Source organism: Dipteris shenzhenensis, chromosome 16, assembly GCF_047967505.1.
Source record: "Dipteris shenzhenensis isolate YYH24624 ecotype China chromosome 16, Dip_SZ_1.0, whole genome shotgun sequence".
Lineage (NCBI taxonomy): Eukaryota > Viridiplantae > Streptophyta > Polypodiopsida > Gleicheniales > Dipteridaceae > Dipteris > Dipteris shenzhenensis.
The window spans coordinates 3961194-3982871 of record NC_141611.1 but is presented as its reverse complement, the minus strand read 5'-3'; positions in this window follow the sequence as shown (position 1 = coordinate 3982871).

The window sequence follows — 21678 nt, the reverse complement described above, 5'->3', positions numbered from 1 at the left end:
TATAACATGATCTGAAATCAATAAAATGCATAATGGATGGTTACAGTGAATGAAGAAAAAACTCATAAATTGTATGATGCTATCAATAGGAAAACTATGATCTCCATAGATTATAGTGTTTGATGAGCATTCAGAGTGGTTAACATCGAAATCATAGGAAATGATAGCCTCATCAAAAGAAAATACTGAAGAGCTAGTGAAATAAGTAAAAGAACAGAACAACAACAAGAACTAAGAAAGTCAACTAGAGAAAGAAAACAATGAGCAAGGCTAACTTATATTAAAAAAGAGACAACAATCCAATTCGAAACCACAAATTATGCTCTTATGACAACAATCATGCAAACTAAAGAGCTAGTATATATTGAAGATGTAGTTCAACAACCGAAAGGGAGCCAAAGTGGCAAAATGTAATGGATGTAGAAATGAATGAATTATATAAAAGAACGCTCGAGAAAATGTCACTAGGAAAGAAGATTGTTGTAAGCACATGGATTTGCAATGTTAAGTACAATCCAAACGGTAGCATTGAAAGAGATAAAGTATGATTTGTGTAGTGCTCATTTCTTCTATTTGGAAGGAGGAGATTAGTGTAATCTATTGCAAGCTTTGTGGGTACATTCAATTTGCAAGAGATTTGCTCAATCTTTGCACGTGTGTTCGTGAGATGTAAAGAGAATTCGTTCAAGCTTACCATGAGTATACAAGGATCTTGAGGTAGCTATGAGCAAAGGTCTATAAAAAGGTGTAGCTATGAGTTTCATATCCACCTACCTGTGGGTTATGTTTCCTTATGGCATCTCCCCTTTTACAAATTGTGAGATTCTTATGGCTGATGTGGATTGTGCGCTTCCTCGAATATTTTCTTCATTTCTCTTCTCATAGACTTGCAAAGGTGTTGCCTGTGTACATAGTTGGTTGTTGTCTTGGAAGCTTCTTGGTCTTCAGATGTGTAAGTACGAGCTCTTTTCTTACTATGCAATTCTCTACACATTGTTTTCAAGATATTGAGCCTTCTTTGTACCTAAGTGTGTGCATTTCATGCACTTTAACTTTATTGCTATCAAGTTGTGCAGAAAAGAATGAGATGCACATCTGATGTGGGATGTAGATTCTTATCATCTCTATTTTAGTACATGTGTTTGCTGTTATACTGATGTCTAGAGAAAACTTGGGATTGAGATTCCATGGTAGATGCATTTATATTTCTGCTGATGTGTTGGGTTGACATGTTTCTTAATACATAGCCATCCCTCTAGCTAATTTGTGGAGCTAAGGATGTCTTTTGATTGCACTTCAATAACATATTATACTTCAACATCTCATATTTATTTGTCCTAAGTTCCCTTTTAACTTTTATGGGGTTTTAAGGTTGTGAAGGTTCATGTAAAGCATATTCATGTTAGGAGAGAAAAAGGTTGCACAGGTGTGAAAATAGGTTACTCATTTTGATGTTGCAATTTATAGCACAATTGTGAGACAATTTATATACTGTCCATATTTTTTGTGAAGCCTATGAGTTTTTAGTTCTATATAGGATAGAGAGTACAATTTTCTGCTCTATATTTTCAAGCTAGTGATTTATGAAGTGCATTTGGGGGAATATTTATTTAATTTGAAGCATTGTAGGTGCTATATGTGTTGTTGGTAACATCAAATAGTAAAGATAGTAACATTAAGTGGTTATAAATCTGTTCGAAATCCATTTTGAGCAGTTAATTCTTAGCTTTAATGAAGTTCTCAAATCCGTTGTCTCAAATATAGCATTTTCTATATGTTGCAGCTCCCTAGCCTGAGTTAGACTTAGCTATAACAATGGGTTTCATTAAATTTTCAACTACTTAAAGATGCATCCATAGCAAATGGCATAACTTGTAAGCTATATTTTTTGCTTTAATTTAGCTACCAAAACATTGATTTATGTGAACCAAACATCCATATGCAGGTTTTTGAGTTAGTTTTAAGAACAAAGATTATGCAAAAAGTGCATGTGCTTTTAGCTAAAGCAGGATTGGAAAGTTTGGCTCTAAGGGTTTTGGAATTTCAAATATTGTAAGTAGTTTAAAGACTACTTACATGAGTTGATTTGAAAAATATGTAGTCATATTAGAGATTTCTCATTTGTAATTAAGATCCAAAATCTACTAGTTATTGCCTTCAATAGAATTTTACATTATCTAATTTAGTAATTTGAAAATCACTTCAAATTTGTTGGATTATATCTCTTTAATATATGGTATTTGGATAAAGTATGTTGGAACAAAAGTGACCTCTAAATGAAGCCCTTTCTTTGTTTTGAGTTCCATTGCATAGAAAAATCAAATTGGTAGTTAAATAGGTCATGTGACATTTCTAAAATTTTGAAGCATGCACTTTTGATTTTCCCAATTTGCTATATAACAAAGTGCAAAAATGGCTAGTATAGGATAACATTAATGTGATTACAAGTGGAATAAGGAGCGAATGAGTGCATGGGTTGAGGGGTAGTCCGGACCCTGGTTAGAGAATTAGAAAAACTTGGGGGTATTCCATACCCATGCAAGAATAATTTACATTATATAGCATTTGAATAATCATAGAATTTTTTGGGCAATTAGTTAAAGAGATAGGAAGCATGTTTCCCCTAATTAAAGTTACACCTTGAGTCTTTTGGGTGAAATATGGGAAGCAAGATTATGAAGTAAGTTAGACTAATCAAAACAGAATGGATTTAGAAAGGGAAACAAACTAATACTCTAACCAGTTGAATAATATACATTCCACCCTGAGTTAAATCTACTAGATAAATGGTCCTTAAATTTTTACTCAAGTAAATTAATTATTATTTATAAGTTATAGAGATGAAAACCTAGAGGGATATAGGAGAGTAGCCAATAAAATTTAAATAAGGCAATTATGGGGAGCAAAAAATTATAGTTTTTTCAAGAAAGATAAAAAAGAAAAACACACAAACTAGCTACGTATAGGTCTATACGAAATGAGAGAGAGAGAGAGAGAGAGAGAGAGAGAGAGAGAGTTGCGACTAAGTTCCTAAAGTGACCAAACAAGAGACGATCTATAAGAAGAGAGTCTCGCAAGAGATCAAGCAAACTCAATCATAGAAAAATGGAAAATATCATGAAGGGGCTTACAAACCTGTACTAAACCTAGATGAGTTCACGGACAAGCAAGTAACTAATGCACAGGGTGATAGAGCTGCCAATCAAGACGTAAAGATAAAGAGGTAGCCTCACTAGGAGAGCCAAAAGTGTTGAATCTTAAGGCAGAGTTAGGAAGTAGATGTATCTATATCTAGGCCGTGTCCAAGCAATAACTAGAGAAACTAGGTATGTGAAACACGTTTGTAGAAAACGATGCAGGAGTTGCAATGGAGGCGAACGGTGCCATCATGCTAGAAGGAGAAGCACCGCAAGTTTGCAGTCCACTAATTATAATAAAGCAGCTGCATCATTTGACAGATATGGCGCTCCATAGATATACATAAGTCTACTATCACCGATCTAGAGACATGGAATATGCTCACAGTATGCTGGACATCGTTCTTGAAGAACTCAAGAATATATAGCTTATAGATGATGATATTTGCACAGTGCTAGGGAGCCTATTGCAGATTCCATTTGTCATACGACTAAACAGTTGGGTGGAGACGGATATGAATGATCTCTGCATCCATCCATGTCCAAGGGTGAGCACAGCTACTGCCGGATCACCATGTGCAACCAAGAAGCCAAACAATAAGAAGGGGCGAAGGAAGGCGAGGACAATGAAGGCGACAAAGAAGAGCAAAAAAGACCAGTCACGTAAAGCAGTTGCCAAGGTCATCGAAGCCATCATTGGGCGAAATTTTCTAAACCATGGGATGTTCATGAGGAGAAGAGACAGACGCCAGTCGTGAGATGATCATGAAGAGAAGAGCAAGAAGCCGGGCGTCAAAGGTTAAAACTACCTTTTCACGTAAACCCGCATCCACTTACAAAGAAAGTGATGTAAGAGCTTAGGCTATGTAGATGCTAAATGAGCTTTAGTGGCCTTTGCAACCATTACAGAGAGCTGGAGATGGTTAGAGTTTACAAGATACGAAAGGAAGAGAGTCGGGCACAAGAAAAGGTTGGCGAAGTTGGCGAAGTTGTCAAAGTTGGTATGGAGTAGCAGATCTGATGAGGAAGCTTGACAGGAGAAGCAAGGGAACAAGAGGGAGGCAATGACAATAGAACCGCATCAACGGGTTGGCACACAATAAAAGGTATCATCGCACTAACAAAGAAGGCTAAGAAAGTGATACCTGAGCTGCAGACTAAGCCATGAAGGAGATAGTAAAAGGGAGCACAACAACGAGATAGTAAAGGGGACCATGCCAACGAGCTTAAGGGAGATAGTGAAGGGGACCATGCCAACGAGCTAAAGGGGAGATAGTAAGTAGTCTGTCAACGTAGTGAAATAGTGAGAGAAGGTTGTAGCATGCTAAAGACGGTGGGAAAGAACGTGGGGTGGGGGGGGGTACACAGGAACATGAACATAAAGGAGGGGTAATTACGTGTGTAGGTGCTTAGGTAGGTCTCTTATAGTAATTAAGTTGACTATATTCTAAGTGTGTGTTTGGGGTTAATTAAAAAATAGGCTCTTACAAAGCCTCCAACAAAGCTAGCAAAAGTCAATAATAATATAGGAACTATGACTATATTACCAATGGTGGGCAAAAAATAGAAATGAAAAAGAGGAAAAGTTACACTAAATTAGGTTTATAATTAACTAGTAAAGATAAAATGGACTATATAAAGGGAAGAAGGGATATATATATATATATATATAGTGAATAAAGCCTCTAAAAAGCCTTAAATAAAGTCAGAGGATGCACAATAATGCCATAAACAAATATTTAAAAAAGAAAGGATAATAACTTTAAAAGAAAAGGAGACAATGCACCCAACTAGGAATATAGTAGTTATAGACCACTATATTTAGAAAAGCATATAAATTATCCCAAATACAAGGGGGTGAATAAGGGTAATTATTATCCTAAAATACAAGGGGGGGAAAACCATGTTACAATCGAGGACAAAATGGACTATATAAAGGGAAAAAGGGATATATATTTATATTTATATTTATATATAGTGAATAAAGCCTCTAAAAAGCCTTAAATAAAGTCATAAAATGCACAATAATGTCACAAACAAATATTAAAAAAAGAAAGGATAATAATGTTAAAAGAAAAGGAGACAATGCACCCAATTAGGAATACATCTAAAAGACCACTATATTTAGAAAAGCATATAAATTATCCCAACTACAAGAGGGGTAAATTAGGGTAATTATTATCCTAAAATACAAGGGGGGGAAAAGCCATGTTACAGTAAAGGACAAATTGCAACATGTTAAGGGAAAGTTATAATTCAATTAAAAGACTTTTACAAAAGTCCCAACCAATTGAATACAATAGCTTTCCCTAAATACAAGGGGGTACTTAAGTTTAATTATCATTAAAGAAAATTTATTTACATTCTTAAGAAAAAGGGGGAAATTTTTTATTAAAAAGAACTCAAAGTGCTAATATAGAGTTTTAATACAGACCAGTACAATGTAAAAGATGACATGCAAGTACATGTGAGTGATTGTGTAATTAGTGGGCTAATTGTGTGTGTATAGTGAGAATATATAGTTCAATCGTTGTGTGTGTGTGAGTACAGAAAAAAATACCCTAAGGACATGGCACTCGAAGCTCTTAAAAAATTATAACAAGTGACCACTTTATTATATTCCAAGAGTACATAAAGCTCGCAAGTACATTAAGAGAACAAAGTTCAATCTTTCAGGTGTCCAATACTCCACGGTCAGGGTCTGCTTACCTACCACCATCCAGATAAAATCGGTTGTCAGAACAACAAAGTTTTAAAAGGGTAGACACGTAATGCCTACTTGTTATCGCTTTACCTAAGAGAAGGAGACCTATCAAGATCCATAGCAAGAAAAGGAATAGGGGGCAACATGAAAAGTTTAAGGAGGAAGTACAAGCCTTCCATATAAGAGGCATTCGTAGGGACAATAATTTTTAAAATCAACTGCTAAGCCTTCCATGTAGGAGGCACGTAATGTCGTTAGAAAGGATAATTATTTTAGTGGCATTAGTATGGATAATTATTTTGAAGAAACAACATTTAGCCTACCATATAGGAGGCATAAGAACAAATTTATTAAACCTACCATGTCGGAGGCATTAGAATGGAAAAAATAGACCGAGTCCTAGCCTTCCATGGCAGAGGCATAGAAACAAGAAAACACTTTGCAAAGAGGCCATTCTAGAAGGGACACTTGTTTTGAAGCCAAATAGAGTGGCCTTCCATAGAGGAGGCATGAAAATTAACTTTATTAAAAAAGTCTCAATTAAACATCTTCTTAGTTTTTTGAGGAAGGTAGGGTTGTGTTCTAGCCTGATGCAATATTAATCCATCTTTTTTGGCAGCCTTCAAATTTTTATTGACATAGACAATAAAGGCAGGATCCAAGTTAATAGACATGTGAGCTATCTTGCGAGGGGCACAAGAGCTAGATGTGTCCTAAAAATGAGACATACATTCATTAGTATATATGGAAGGTATCCAATGTAGAGGTGTGAAAAAGTTGGAGTATGTAAAAGTGTATGCAAAAAATTAAAGTTATAAGTAAGTAAACCAAATTGTAAACCTACGAGCTCAATTATCCATATAGATATGAGGATGTAACCATAGGAAACTTTAGACACAAGGAACATCTTATATACTTTCATGAAAGCATATAACTAAAGGGTTAGCACGACCAGGTTTAAACCATTGCTTGCAAGAGAAAAAATAAGGGGGAACATACGTAATTAGTGATACTAATCCAATGAAAAGAAAATTTATTTACTACAAGACTAAATGTCTAAGCCAAATCTTGTAAAGGTACATGTAAAGGGGGGGTGGAAAAGCCAAAGATAAAAGCCTATATAGAAAACCCAACATTAGAAGACTATGAAATGGCAAATTATGTAAAACGAAAGTCTCAAAACATACTAAAGCACAAGTAGCTATCGCTCATGACATGACTATGGAGCATGCTGCTCGACGACGCATAAAGCAAGCTCGTGGCAACCATGGACTAGGCACGAAGTACCGAAGCGCAATGACAATGGCGATGCGCCTGCACAGAGTATAGTGCAGGAAGAATGGCATAAAGGTCTCTGCTAAATTGATAGAGAACAAGGAATGGGTCAAGGGAGGGTGTAGAGCTAGGTTGGGCGAGCCATAGCCAGATGCGCTATGGTGTCTTGGCATCCGATGAGCAAGTGAAAGGGGCGACAGCACCCAGGTCGGTATGGAGACCATAGGACACGATTCGTCTCACTGGCACCCAAGCTTCTTGGATAGCACTGGTAGCTACCGCAAGGAGACGAACGCTTAAGGAAAAAATCAATGAAAGGGGAGAGGAGCGATCATCAAAATAGCAACATAGCAGAGTACTATCAACAAGTGCCCAAGTCACAATGAAAAGCAGCACGTAATGAAGCTAAAGAAAGAGTAGATCTAGCTGAGAGGTGCCCATGCTCGTTGAGTGGAAAAGCGTAAGGGGGAGAGACGTCGTGAGGATAGTATAGACTAGCTGAGATGGAGCAAGGATCTTATATTATATTAGGTTGCACCTTCATATACAATAAAGGCGCCCACATGTAGAGCATCATGAGCCAATGAGGGCCTCCATTCCACCAGCTAGTCTATCCCTCTATCTCTTTTTTAAATAAAAGAGTCAAGATCAATAAGGCAATGTAGGACAAAGTAAGTACCTTTAATACATTCCTGGGTAACATGAGTAGCCGCCAAAGCATAGTTAGAGAGACCAAAGAGGTAAAAAAAAGGGGGGAGGGATAAGGATGTCTTTTCATGGAGTTACAGAGATTTAAGAGGAGTTCCTCCTCAACTATATCAGCATAAGATATCTTTAGTTCCAAATGCTAAGCCAATCTGGCAGCAAAGATATAGAATGAATCCCAATTATGCCAAGCAAGTCAAATGAGTTGGATCAATTTTTACAAGTTGGATTTATATATGCCATAGACCAAAGTAATTGGATTTTTCCTATTGTATTTGTGCCTAAGAAAAATGACAAACTCTGAGGCTAGGTGGATTATAAAAAATTAATTCTTAAATAGTTCTAGATCCATTTCCCATACCTTTCATTGATGGAATTTTAGATCAAGTTGTAGGCCATAAGCTATACTCATTTATGGATGGCTATAGGGGGTATAATAAAATTACGGTGGCTACTATTGAAGATCAATCAAAGACTGCTTTTATTATAGCATGGGGTGTTTATGCTACCAAAGTGATGCCCTTTGGTTTGAGAAATGCCACATCTACTTTTCATAAGTTTACCTTCAGAGATTACCTCACTGAATTCATTGCAATTTACTTAGATGATTTTTACCTATATTCCTCGGATATTGATCACCTAGGATATATTGAAATGGTTTTTTGGAGATGCAAACAAGTGGGTATCTCTTTGAATCTTGCTAAGAGTGCATTCTGTATCCGAGTTGGTATTCAAGTTGGTCATGTTATTTCTAAGGATGGAATCAGAACCAAACTAGGTAAAATCAAAGCCATCTCGTAGATGTCTGATCCTCAGAACTTAACTCAATTCGATTATTTTGTGGGGTTGATCGTTTTCTATCATAGGTTCATCAAGGAATTTGCTAAGATTGTAGCGCCCTTGTATGAATTATAAAAAAAGAATGCTAAGTTTGAGTGGAATGCCGAGTTGACTATAGTTTTCAATGATCTAAAAAACTGAGCAATGGCTACTCCAATTCTCAGACAGCCAAGATGGGATGCCATTTTTGTGGATGCTTTTGGTTATGCATTGGGGTATTATTTTAGCACAACTAGATGGTTGGTTGAATTATCCAGTATATTATGCTAGCAAGTTACTTACACCTATAAAGTCAAACTATAGCACCACCAAGCAAGAAGCTCTTGGAATGGTTTTTAGTGTGCCAAAACTAAGGAATTACTTACTCAAGAATCCCTTTGTGTTCTATGTGGACCATCAAGCCTTGCTCTATCTTAATAATAACAAGATTCCCATTCAAGAACGGCTTGCTCGTTTGGATGCTTCTGCTATAGGAGTTCAATTTCAAGATTATTCATAAACTAGCTAAGACCCATGTGGGCACTGATTGTTTATATAAGTTACCAGTATCTGAGCAAACTCAAGGTGCTAACATGGAATTACCAGATGTTGATTTGTTTGCAATTGATTATTGTGAGAACAAATATGTTGAGTTCACTCAAAACAAGTATGTACTCATTGCCACTAACTATTCTACAAAGTGGGCACAAGCTAAGGCACTTTGAGATAACTCAGCTTCCTCTACAGCTTGTCAGTGACCAAGGTGCACATTTTCTTAATGATGTGATGCAGTTACTCAAAAAGGAGTTCAAGATCATGCACACAATATCCACTACTTTGAAGCTTATCCTCACAAAGACAATACAGTTTGCTAAAGGTGAGTGGGACATCAAGCTACACTTTGCTTTGTGGGCTTATAGGATGGCTTACAAGGTTACTACCAACCTTACACCTTTTCATATGGCCTTTGACCTATTGGAAGTAGTTGTGCCTATCAGTGGGTTGGAGAATTTTTCATAAGATAGTGTGCCAGCTAGCTCTTTAATTGTGGTACACCAAGTGCATCATGTGTGTTGCCGCATGGCATGATGAACATTAAGGGATTGTTAATGCTGAAGCATCATGCTAAATTAAGGGACATCCATACAATTACTGATTTGATAGGAACTGCAATCACAGAGTTTGAATGACTATAGTTGATCAGAAGTTCCACTGATCAAAACCAATACCAATTGCAAATTCACTATATGCAATCATTATCATCTTCATCATCTTGAACAACTACCTCTAAACACTTCTGTGCTTTTGTTCTTACAACTCCGTTTACCTCTTTCAGCTTCCTATCCTCATCAAGCCAATCTATTCCTTGCCTATAGCTTTCCTCACAGCCTTTGTTCTCTGTATCTAGCCTCATCATCTTCATCATAATGGCAGTTCGTCAAGCTCGCTAAAAGAGGAAGCATAGCTCTTGCATTTTTCCTCTACACCCCATCGAAGACTTCTCAGATGATGTCTTAATTTGCTCAACTACCTTGGAAGGATGTCTATCTACGATGTTGGCCAAAGAGATTTAGATTCATATAACGAGGATGACCACAACCTCATCATCAATGACACTCATGTCTGGATTCCCTCTGAGCTCCTACAAAAGGCATTCCAAATGAAGTAATGGTCTGACCTCAAGAAGGTGAAGATGCCAAATGTTGTGATGCATTCTTTGAGGTAGGTAGTTACTCGTCTTCACATGACTATCTCATCAACAAGTCAAAGGATGAAGCACTGAAGACAACCTGTAGATTTTTGATCTAGCTCATTAGGCTCAAGAAGAGCATTGGGCATGTGTCCCAACAACACGTGGCCCGAGTTGTCACGGTGGTAGAGGACAAGGTGGACTAGTTTACAATTTTTGAAAAGGCTTTTGAGAACTAGCTCCGAGCCATCAATACGAGACAAACCCATTGCAAGCTCGGGCCTCACCTATGTATGCTCCACCACAGGCTAATGTCTGGGCGAGTACCATGACCAGGTGCATTACCATCAAGAGGGGTAAGGACCTTGGGAGTAGGTGGACAAGACAAGGGAAAAGAGGAACATGACGAGTAGAAGAAAGAAGAGAATGACCAAGAGGGATAGGACAAGGAGCAGGAAGGTGAAGAGGAGCAAGCCAAAGAATAGCAAGACAAACAAGGAGAAGGGACACAAGAGGAGCAGGAGCAACATGATAGCTAGGCAAGTGAAAAATAGGGTGACAAGAAGCCGGAGAGAAACGGTGATGAGGGCACCTCCGAGCAAAACAATGAGGGGGGAACAATGAGGCACCCTCAAGAAGCAGCAACAATTGGAGGGTTACAGCCAAGAGGGCACCTCCGATGCAAAGGAAAACGACGACGGGGACACGGTGGATCAAAAACCACCAAATGAGGCCTAGCTGATGCATAGAGCCAAGCAACAAGGAATTGGCTCAGCACTCAGCCCTCTTACCTTACCTCCACTTCCTGCTCTCCTCTAGAGCCTTGATCCTATAGAGACATTTTCTCTCGACCCTCTACTGATGACTAAAGATGAGCATCTGGATCACAATGTCACACAAAGTCAGTGGTAGGTGCTGAGAGAGAACATGGTCTATGCGGTGCAGTCCTTGAACTATCTGGCCAAACATTGGATTCCCCTGCAAGTGTTGGAGCATAACTTGTTCTTATAGGCCAGGTTCCAAAAGAAGGTGACTAGATTTTTTGAGGAACACACATCCCCCAATTTGCATAGGGCAGAAGGGGTTGCCAAGTATAAGTCTCTACAAGAGCAACTCAAGGGCATAAGGGCAGTTCATGATGATGAGCTCCTTCATGCACACATTCAATTGCAACATACACACATTGAGCTCCAAACCAGTCATAGAAACCTATAGTGTGAGATCGAGAGGATGTCCATTTCACGAGCGACCGAGAACGACCGAAGTCTAAATCGAGCAACTGGGCAATGAAAAATATCTATCTAAATTTGTCTCATGATAACCAATAAAAGACAAAAAATAATCCCATGAATTGCTAGAGCATGGACGAGCACATGTTTAACAATGGAAGAAAGCTCCAAGTTAAAAACATTCACCCAAAAGCATTGAAAGGTGCTTGCTTTGCATTGTGTTTAAGTAAATATACATTTGGGATTGATAGTGCATCCCAGGTACGAAATCACTTGCACAACAATGCGCAAATCTCTTCCACTAAAAGAAGCTCTTACTCTATATCACTTGCAATAAAAACAAAACTTTTTATTTATGCATAATTTGGCCTTTTGGTCATAAGAAATGAGCTCAGAAGGCCCAAAAACCCTAGAAATGGCTGTAAATATGGGTACCTTTCAATGATTTTTCAAAACCCCTCTAAAGAAGAGCAAGGAGATGAGGAGGCCTTACGAGACGCAACATAGTATATTCGAGATATTGTAAGATCGCAAGGGAGTTGAAAGAAAAAGCTCCAGTTTTGGCATGCCGGAGCAATTCGAGCACTCTATTACCAAGCAAGGAGAATCCTTGAGATCTATCTCTAAGGAAGCAGAACCCATTATGCCACTGGAAACTAGCACAGAGCTAGACCAAGCATGGGAAACGTTCAAAAATATGCAAGTCAGTCTAACTTTTGTCGAGATAATGCAAATAGCTCCATACTGTTGTGACTTCTTTGCTTAGCAGATCAAGGAATCCATCGAGTAACCCAAGGAAGTGCAAACCTTAGCCGCCATGCTTGTGATTGATACACCAATTGTGGACAAAGAAGTTCGAGTCCATCACTATTAAGATTAAGAAGCAGACTATACCAGATGTAATAGTGGATAGAGGATCATGAGTGAGCATCATTTATGAAGAAATTGCCCAAAGGCTAAAGTTCAAGTCACATAAACCATCGCCATTCCGAATGGGTATGGTAGATCAACAACCAATTGATTCTAAGGGTTATGGTACAAGATGTGGTCATCTTGATAGATGGCATCTATTGTATAGTCAATTTTATTGTGATCGCTATGGAGCAGCATGCCTACCCAATGTTATTGAGGAGAGCTTTCCAGACAAAAAGTGCAAAAATACTCCATGATTGGGGTACCGAAGAGATGACTATTAAGACAGAATTTCAAGATGTGTGTATATCGACCAATCCTTGAAAGGTTCCGAGTTGTTGTCGCCCCAAGAATCTAGAAGTTAAGGATCCATTTCTGCAAGTGTTGAATCCCAATTAATGGAGGTGCATATCCTACCTCTGGGTGAGATAGGCATTTTTCAAGTACCTGTAGAGACATCAAGCAGAAGTTGCGAGATGAATAGATTGCTAAAAAAAAGAATATTTTTTTGAGCAATTATATGGAAGACATCGAGGGAGAAACAGAGAATAGATTGCTAAACAGAAGGATATTTTTCGAGCAATTATAAGAATTATAAGAAAGATATTGAGGGAGAAAGAGAGATTGCTGAAGTACCAGTAACAGTCACAAACTTAACAGTTAGTTCCAAAACTTACACAAGAGTTGAATCTAGGAACACAAGAGCACCATCCATGGTACTGGTAAGTGCCAACCTATCTACAATAAGTAGCTCGGACTGATAAGGGATCTATTTATCAGGGTTTTCAAGGGGGGGGAGGAAAGCAAGAGTATTGGATTTAACCAGTAGTTTCAAAAAAACATTTAGAAGAACTATTTAAACATTTGTGAGGAATTGATTGGGACAACATGCAGTAGAGACATACAATGCTAAGAGGTACATTATGTGTTAGCAATGCTTTCCCAAGTTACATCAGTGAAGATTTCTATGGTAAGAGAACCTGTGTAAGAATATGTGTGTTTGTGCGTCTATGAGGGAGTATAGGAGGTCTGTGTGTATGTGTGTGTGTGTGTGTGTGTGTGTGTGTGTGTGTGTGCGCGCACGGGCGTGCGCGTGCATGTGCATGTGAAAAATAAGGAAAAATAAAAAAGAAATAGGAAAGGAAATTTTTTAAAATTAAATAAAGGATAAAAAACTAAATAAAAGGAAAAACAAAAAATTAAAAAAGTAAAAGAAAAGGAAAGAAAAAAGAGGGAATAATAAGGGGTAAATAAGGGAAGTATAAGAAGTTGATTTGAAGATAAAAACTAGGAAAGTAGAGGTGAGTAAATAGGAATAAAATAAAAGGAATCTAGGATGAAAGAATGAGTTGGAAGAATATAAGGAAAAATGGAAAAAGAGAAAATAGTCGAGAAATATAGGAAATTTTAAGTGAAATGAAGGGAAAATTTTTAAGAGAAAAGTTAAAAAAGGAAAAGGGGGGGGGTTAAAGGAAAAAAGATAGAAAAAATGATAAAGGGTTAGAAAGTGTGTGTGTGTGTGTGTGTGTCTACCCACCAGGTCATCACCTAGTGTGATGACCTACTATCTACCAAAAAGGGAAAGAAGTGTAAATAAATCTAGTTTTAGTTCAAGAAAGGTATTGGAAGAGATGTATTCATGGATATTTTTTGTAATTTTGTGAGGTTGGAAGCCATTATGTTTGCAAATGTCAATAAGAATGGATAAGTGAAAAAAAGCTTCAAAACTATTCGAGCAAGAATAGAGGATGGGAACGACAAAGGCTAGGAAGACTTTGTAGGAGGAGGAGAGAGGTTGGTTACTATGACAACTGATCAGGGAAACTATGGTAAATTTGGGAAGTTTATTCTTCCAAACATACGTGGTAAAAAATTCCCCAAGGAAGGGAGGAAGAAAGTGGTAGAGAGGCTGATGAGATTTTGATTACTGTTGACAAAGGAAGAGGAAAGACTACATTTAAGGGAGATAATGTGCAGTGGATAAATGCTAAATGGGTTGTCTTACGCCTAGAGGGGTCAAGAAAATTTGTGATGATAGGATTATTAATAAAGAGGATGTCATCAACATATCTAAAGGTATGAAGGAAGAGGGAAATGAAGTGGGAATGACCAAGTTGTGCTAGTTTCTTTATGAATTTGAATTCAAACAAGGTAAGATAAAGGTGACACCAAAGAGGAGAGCATGAGAAACCCATAGGGATACCTTTAGTTTGGGCTACCAACTGTAGGAGATGGTTGTAACTAAGCAGTAGAGGGTTTTAACCTTTGTTGACTTAGTGAGGTAGAAACAACCATTTTTTTGGAAGTATCCCTTGAAACCTAGTTTGGTATCAAGCTTACAAAGTAAGAGAGAGAAGCCATGAGACTGAAGGTGCCATGGTGGGGATGGCTTCATAATAGTGTGCAATGCCAGCAGATGGAGTGGATTTCTTGGGGTAGATTAACAAGGAACTTTAAGTTTGAATTGATGCCCCACGACATATTTGTGTTAACCTTAAGGAAATTTTTATAAGTGGCATGGAGTTTATCTCCTTGAATGGAGATTACGTTTTTAAGCTCCTTAAGTCCTGAGGAAATAAGGTCAGTGAGAGAGGAGAAGATACAGTTTGTGCATTGGTAAGCCAACGAAAACTGTGTTTGTGTGCCTTATAAGTGCACATGAGATAAGGAATGTTACTGGAACTATGAGGAAGCATAAGGGAATCAAGCATGTTTGAAATGGATTTTAGTGTGACAAATGGGGATGCAGTTTGGGGTAAACTCAGGTGAGTTTATTCTAACCAGTGTGAGCTTTTGTACTAAATATTTGCAAAGAAAAATGGGAATTTGGGATGCTTTATCCAAGCCAGTGATAAACACATGCTTTGAAAGCCAATTTATTTCATCGAGAAGATTTTTGTTTTCTAGAATGGATTGTTGGGTTTTAACATTGGGAAAATCAAACAAAATTCTTTCCAAAAAAGGTGGCAAAGATTTGATTCATAAGTGGTGTGATCCAAGTTGAGAGTAAGACAAACATCTTGGAAGGTTAGGGTAAGTGATTGAAGTACAGTATGAGGATCTAAGGGGGTACTGGGAATGTGATTGAGGTCGAGAAGGATATGAGAATGGAGAAAGTCATGATGAAAGTAGTTGGGGTCAGAGGTATAGACGTGCAACTGATTAACCAAAAGTTTGAGAAAAGGTGTAAATCTCTTAAGTGAGTTACGGTGAAAGGTGGAGTTAAAATATTTTGCTAAGAAGGTGAGCTTGGGTGTGTAAAGTAAGGATCTAAGGGGTAGCGTGTACTTCCAACTAAAGGCAAAAGAGCCGAAAGTGTGGAGAATGTCAAAATCAATGTGAAAGTGTAAAAAGAAGTGTATCTCTAAAAAGAGATTTAGGGGGAATTTTAGTTAAAATTTTGTTAGAATAAAGAACATGAAAGTACTTCAAACTTTTCTCCTTTGGAATTGACTGAAATTAGAATAACTTGTTATTGAATGTTTTGGTGGTACGTACCTCATAAGCATCGAAGGGAGTGATCTGCAAAAAACAACAAGTTGGATACGATCAGTGTTTATCCCAATCGATGGAGTAGTGTGAGCTATCATCATTCTTTGGTGCTTTTCTTTTGGGAGCAGAGGTGGCAGAGAAGTCCGGTTGGGAATCTTTTACTTGAGAGGTGAGAGAGGGATTACTGAGCAGGGAGGAAGGGATACTTTTTTGGAATTTAGGGGTATTTTGGGGGGGAGATATGTCTTCTTTTGGGGTGGGGGGGGTTGAGTTTAGAAGTAGAGGAGAGGGAAGGAATGCTAAGGGCTAAAGAGGGACCTGGGAGGGTGAGAACTAAGGGGGAGAGGGACTTTGCCGTTTCAAGGAGCAGGATCCTAAAGTGATAAAAGGTTAGAAGGGAGAAGATGACCTCTTTAGGTAACTGTGACATCCAATTTAAGAAGGCAAATAATTTAGCTTGTAAGGAACCAATAGGGGAAAAAATGTCTATATGGTTGAGTATGTAACAGACAACCTGATCAAACCAGAGGATAGAGTACTTGCACAATATGTTCGCCTTTTTAATAAGGCAGGTACACTTTATGTATGGCCTGAAGACATTCCAACAATTCTTGAAATAATAATTGTCATCTTTATTTGAAGAGCTAGCATCATTACGATTAGCACCTTTTGAGCGAAAGAACACTTACTTGGTGAGGCCAAATTTAGAATGGTCAATAGAATTTAGAAAAAAAGTGGTGTTGAAGAAGTAATTTAAGTTAATATGTTGATGCCCTTGATAGGCATCTTCCTTGCATTGAACAACTCTATTGACGAGAGGTCACAAATGAAGGCAAGGGACTAAATGGTGCTAGAGAGCTGATGTTATGAAGACACCAATCTTATGATCAAAAAGCAACTTTCATTTCAATGTGTCTAGGAGGAAGAAGGGACACACAAGAAGCAAAACTCTCAATTTCTCTACTGTTAAGAGGTTTAGGAGGTTGCAAGAGAGACTAGGACAGGGTTTCGAAGGAAACCTTGTCTTCAAGGGATAAGAGATCAAGGTTAATAAATCTGTGAACACTGGTCTTGGAAGGGGCTAAACCAGCAGGGATGGGGAGGGTAAAAGCACCATTGGGAACAAGGATGTCGTTGTCGAGGCCAAAGATGATGGAATGATACTCGTTCAAGGTACTAGTATCATTGAGATTAATAGCGGTGAGGTTTGGGCAGCTCTTTCAAGTCTGGCGAGGGTGCCATCACTTTCACTATGCAAGAATTTAAGGAGTCTGATCCATGCATTAAGGGAGAGAGTCTTGATGAGAGTAACCACGAGTTTTTTGAAAGGGCTTTGAGGTCGTGAGTTCTAATAAATGAAAAGAGTGTAGCATCCTAGGAATACTTCTAAAAAGACAAAAGAGGATTAGTAACACAATTTATGTAAAATTTACATAAAATAACTTTAATGAAAGGAGTCAAGAAGCCAAAAAGGCCTAAATGACTTAATTGTACTATGTGCAATCGTCCAGAGTTGCAAGGGAAAGGACGTGTGTGCAAGACAAGACAAAACCCCTTTGCATAGTGCAATGACTAAAGAGCGAGGACAATGGAAAAGAGAGAGAAACTTATAGAGTTTAAAGAAGAGATTTAGCAAGTAGGTAAAAAACCTAGTAATTTTTATAAAAAGTACATAATAATTTAGGTAAGGAAGGACAAAAAAATATTTGCAAAAAATATTGAGCTTGCAAAAGTCCTGGCAAGCGTAGCTTTTATTGAAGAGGAGAGTCTGCATATCTGCCACCGTCCAACAAGAAAACATGATAAGAACCAACTTACTTTTAGTTGAGAAGATAGGTGTCATAAACACTCCTCCCTTGTTATTGGGGTCACAATAAAAAAAGGCTTAACCACCAAGAACTTAAGCAGCTCAATGTAAAAGTAAGAGTGTAAATAGATGTGTTTAAAGAGTGTGAGATGGAATGAGAAAGTGGAAAAAACTGGATGGAGATATACAAGAGTGAGTGAGAGTTTTCAATATGGAGGAAAAAGAAAAAATGGTTACAACAATGCATGAAGGAGGATCATGGAGATAATCATAAGAGAGAAGGGTAAATGAGGTATTGGTTTAAAACTATAAGAGAAAGGGAAGGTAGAAGATTTTGAATTTGAGACATAAGTGTAGAAGAAACGAATTAAAAAGGAAGAGGAGGGAGAATAGAGTGGTGCAACGGGAGGGATAGGTTAGGACAACAAAGAACTAGAGGGGGAGCTTTAAAAGAACTTAAGGGGTGATAGGTTGATGGGAGGGGGATAGGTGAGAATGACACTAAATAAGAGGGGGGAAAGAAAAAATTTAAGGGAAAGAAAGGTAAAAAAACTTTTAAAATAATTGGAAAAGGTGGTAAAAATTAATAAAAGTAACAACAAAGATAAAGTAATAAAGTTGAATAAAGGAAAACTTTTATTAAAGTTTGAAATTTAGTAAAGAAACTAGATAGAGTAAAGAAGCTTTTAAAAAAGGGGGGGGGATTAGAAGGTGAAATTTAAGGGAAATTAGGAGGGAAAATAGAAGGGAAATATCAAGGGAAAAATAAAGGGAACTAATATAAGTAGAGAAGGGGGAAGGAAAAAGAAAGAAGGGAAAAAGAAAAAATGAAATTTAAAAAAAATGAAAAGAAGAACCGATGAATCCATTGCGCACGGAAGGGAGTGAAAAGACGTGGTGGGCACAAATCATGGCAAGCTCGCTTGATGTGACAGGTCGCATGAGGTACGAAAGGAGGTACAGTTTACAAGGCACCTAGGAGGTAGTAAGGGCAAGTGGTATTGTAGCATGGAGAGGATTTAGAAGGGCGAGTCTGCGCACAAGGGCCAATGGTCAGCAAGGGAGCTGGTATGTAGGCATCAGTATTGCACTTAAGGCAAGACGGCCACAAGGGGGTGAGGGGGCTACCAGAGGTACCAGACAAATGTGAAATCACCGCATGGATCTTAGGAGTTTGCAACAGGTTGGAGGTAGGGGGGGAAAGTAGGTAGGAATGTAAAGGATGAAGTCACTTAGTCGATTTAAATGAAGGGGTCAAAAAATGAGAGAGGGGAAGCGAGCAGTAGAGGGGAAGAGAAGCGGCATATGTCGGAGACACAAGGGGGGGGAGGGGGGGGATAGCTTAGTAATGAGTGTAGTCAAGGAGGTTGAGCATGAGGGGAGTCAAAGGCATTTGCATGATTAATGGGGTGTGAAGATCGAGGGTCAATGGTAAGTCAGAGGGTGAGGCAACATGCTTAACACATGGAGGGTAGGGGGGGGGGATGTGGGTTAGGTGGGAGGGTTTGAGTTTAGAAAATACCAAAGGTTTAGTAGAAGGTAGAGATAGGAATAGTATTAAATTAATGAAAAAATAGGAGATTATTAAGAAGAAATAAAATAAACGTTGGAGAAATAAAAAAGGAAAAATAAGGTTTAAAAAATGGGGGCCAAGGTAGTCGAATAGGGAGGAGATAAGAAAAAAATAAGGTGAAATTAAGAAAATAATAGGAAAAATAACGAAAAGATAAAAAATTAAGGGGTTTAGGTAAAATTTTAAGGGGTTTGGGTAAAAAACATTTTGGGGGTGAGTGAGCAATCAAGGAGGTAGGAAGTTAGAACTAGAGAGTCAGAGTGCCTAGAAGGTAAAAAAGCGTGCAATGCACAAGTCAAGGGGAAAATTGGAGGGTTCAATGCAAAGTGCAAACCTTAGGGGCAGCAAAATACACGATGGGACGAGCAAGTGGGGTGTTTAAATAATACAGGTTTAATAAAAAATGGGGTTGAAAAGGTATTAAAAATGATGAAAAATAGGGACTTACTTTGGGGGGGGGAGGGGATGTATTTTGTGAAGTATAAAAATAAGAATAAATAAAGGGAAGTGAAATACAAATAGAAAAAAGTGTATGAAGTAGGTTAGGAAAAAAATCAAGAAAATAAAAATGAAAGGAACTAAATTAGGAAAAAGTAAAATAGGAAATAAGAGGTAGAGAATATGAGTAATTTAAAAGGAAACTAGAATATGAGTAATTTAAAAGGAAACTAGTAATAAAAACTAAGAAGGAAAAAACCAAGGAAAGTAGGAAAATAGAAAATATGAAAATAAAAAATTTAGGAACAAATAAAGAGAAAGATAGGAAAAATAAGGAAGAAATAGGAAAGGAAAAAAATAATTAAAGGAAAAACTTAGGATAAGATAGAAAAAATAAAAGAAATAAAGAAAAGGAAACAAAAAAGAGAAAAAAATAAAGGGTAAATAAGGGACATATAAGAAGTGAATTTGAAGATAAAAACTAGGAAAGTAGAGGTGAGTAAATAAGAATAAAATAAAAGCAATCTAGGATGAAAGAATGAGTTGGAAAAATATAAGGAAAAATGAAAAAAGAAAAAATAGGAGGAAAATATAGGAAAATTTAAGGAAATGAAGGAAAAATTTTTGGGATAAATTTTTAAAAAGGAAAAAAAGAAGGAAGGGGGGAGATAAAAAGAGAGAAAAAAGGAGAAAGGGATAGAAAGTATGTGTGTGTGTGTGTGTTAAGATTAGATTAGAACCCCTCAAGAAGGTCCAAGAATATATGAATAACACTTTAACATCCAATGATATATGAGAAAAGGTATTTATAAAGACAAAATATGGTTGAATCCTAATATTTTTAGGAAAAAAGAAAATTTCCATGACAAAATCTTTGTACCAAACTTCAACCAGCGATGCTAATACCTGCCACCATCCAACATGCTTAAGTTAGGAACATACCTTAAACCCGAAGGGAAGACAAGTGTCATAGCATTGATGGACTTGTTATCGATGTCCAAAGCAAAGTACAATATTAATCCACGAAAAATAAAAAGTATTGAAAATTTTCCTCATCCCTACACACACAAATTATCACCACATATCAAAATAAATACATGAATGGCTAATCAAAGAATGCCAAGTCAAAGTTAAGTAATGAAAATGCCAATCCCTAAGGTGAGCAACGTTCATGATGACCTAGAAGGGAAATAAGTATTTCCCTTCCTTTTACTATAAGAGTCATATTATTAAACCCACCAATTTTGCTAAGAATCCATTTTTCTATATTACACCAACCAAAAAGTTGCGTACAATAATGGTTAATAAGGATATTATAGCATTTATCCTGTTTATATGCTCATGCCTACATGATTAAGTTTGACCCTATCCCAATTATGGAGTTAAGCTATGAAAGAGGGGGATGATGGAAATAGAGGATGGAGACGAAGACGGGGATGAAGATCTACAAGCTAGATTCCCTGCCCACCACACTTAGACCTAACTTTGAAAAAGACCTTGATGATTACATGGAAGAAGAAGACAGAAGTGGCGGCCTGTCATGTCCGAATCTTCAATCCTACCAAAAATGGTCAACTGATTTGACCTTCGAGGACACTTTCCCTTAAGTTGCCAAAAAGAATACTCTCATCCGAATGCCGCTAGTCGATTCTGAAAAGCGATACAAGGACCCTTAGGCAAGACAATGCATCTTCCATCTTAAAAGAAGCTCCAATGCCACATGATAGAAATGGACACTCCCCGTCAGCTCTTTGAGCTGGGAGAGGGGACACGATATCTTACGCAGTCACAGCTCAAAAAGCTAGAGGCGGATTCTCCTCCCTTCCAACGCGAAAGGATACTACTTCTCACTTTGCCAATTCAGGACAGACAGAAGTCAAAGACACAAAAAGACGAG